The sequence below is a fragment of the Mobula birostris genome, unplaced genomic scaffold, assembly GCF_030028105.1.
Source record: "Mobula birostris isolate sMobBir1 unplaced genomic scaffold, sMobBir1.hap1 scaffold_1160, whole genome shotgun sequence".
NCBI classification, from domain to species: Eukaryota; Metazoa; Chordata; class Chondrichthyes; order Myliobatiformes; family Myliobatidae; genus Mobula; species Mobula birostris.
The window spans coordinates 48105-50000 of NW_027274201.1; positions in this window are offsets into that span (position 1 = coordinate 48105).

Consider the following 1896-nt stretch of genomic DNA (forward strand, 5'->3'; position numbering starts at 1 on the left):
CGAGGTCCCCCGCGACCGGCATGAGCTCCGGGCGTCGTGCCGCCGGTTTGACACATGTCATTGTTGCACGGTCTGTCGCGGCTCTGGTTAACGAGTTAGGCCCGGAAGTCACTATGGGGGTCGGATTTGCCCCGCCTGGCGGGGCCAGAGTGCGACCTTCCCGGCAGGACTTCCGGGAGGCATCCCGCCGACTTGACACATGCAATTTCTGTACGGGGGGATTGGCGGGGTTCCCGGAGATTTACGGGAACACGTTTTCCAGACACACTTAGCAGGGTGACTAGTGGTACGGTTGACACAGTGCAGAGTTCTAAGTGAGCCTTACTCAATTGTGACTCAGTAAGCGGGAGGCCGGGCGAGCTCCGACTTAACAATGATAAAAGCCTTTTTTTCGCTATTTCCGAAAAAAATGACAAAGTCCAAGAACGCAGCGGGGGCTGCGGACAGACAGAGTCTGAGCGCGGACCGCGGGCGGCGGCCGGCAGACCGACGGTGGCAAAAGCTTTATATCGATCCGAAAAGCAAAGAGGCATTGTGTGTACCAAGACGGAGAAGGGACAAGCCTGCCGCTGGTGCCCTCGCGAGTGTCGTCTGCGTTAGACCTCTGTTCCCCGATCGATCCGGCTTGGTCGGTCCTACCTTTGGGAGAGGCCGAGTGGAAGCGACGGTCTCGACACGTGCGCCGAACTTCCGTGCTCGGCTCGTTACCATCTCCGGAGGTGGGCAGGTGGGTCTGCCGCGGGGCGGCCCGATTGCCGACCGAGGGCTTCATGCTTTGGGCGGAATTGACGTTGGGCATTCGCACGTTTGCACCACGATCGATTGACGGAGTCTCCCGCCGGCGGACGGGACTGCTGTGCGCATAGACGACGGGGGCCGGTCGAACGACCGTCGACCATCCCGAGAAGGCAGCTACACCCACGCGCATATACCTAGGCGGTGAAGGTGCGGACCTCACCGGCGCGATCGACGGGGTGGGATGGCGAGGCGTTCACCGGCGCGGCGTTAGGCCCTGGGCCGACGGAGGCGAGCGGCGACCGTCGACCGTCCTGAGAGCCAGCTCGGCGGAAGGGTGCGGGTGCGGACCTCACCCAGCGACGCGGCTCGATAGGGGATGGCGCGGCACTGCGACGACAGACATGGCCCGAGAGAGCAAGGGACGGGCGCGCCGGCCGCAGCAGCACTCTTTCGCGCCGTAGGGGCAAGGCGAAAGAGTCGGGAGAGTTCCATAGGCCAGAGTGGCAGGGAGATGCCCGGTTCAGCCTGACTCAACCGAAGCGTTGATCCTCGGTCACCAACGAGAGAAAGGAGAGGCTCTGCGCGCGCGGTGCTACCGACTGACGGCCGGCCGATGTGCGATTTCCAGAAGGTCGGGCGGCACCCGCGCGTTCCCTCCCCGCTCCAGCAGAGGCCGGAGACGTCCGGTCGCCAGAGCGGTCCGCGTGCAGCCTCCGGTTCCGCGAGAAGGCTAGTGTCCTCGGGACGAGGAGAGCCTTGTGAGCGGTCCGGCGGGCGGTGCAGCAAATTGTCGGTACGTTTCTCGGCATTGTCATATACGAATCCTGAGAGAGAAAGAGAAAAGGGGTGTCCGCGACGCGTACGTGGGCCAAGGGCGCGTGCGGCGCCGCGACACCCAGCGGATCCCTGCAATGGAGGGGACCGCCGATGGCTGAACCGAGCACCAACCTACCCCGGCGGCGGGGAGGCCACGTGCACGAGCGCGGCAGCTTACCTGGCGCACGACCGACCCCCCCCCCCCCACCCCCTCGCGCATCTGGCGGCGGGCGGACGGGCGGGGCGCAGGCCAGCCGGGCGCAGCGGTCGGACAGATGAGAAAGTAGGCGGTGAAGGTAGAAAAAGCGCAGGCAGGCGCTGGTGGCGTTGGTCGGCGGCGGC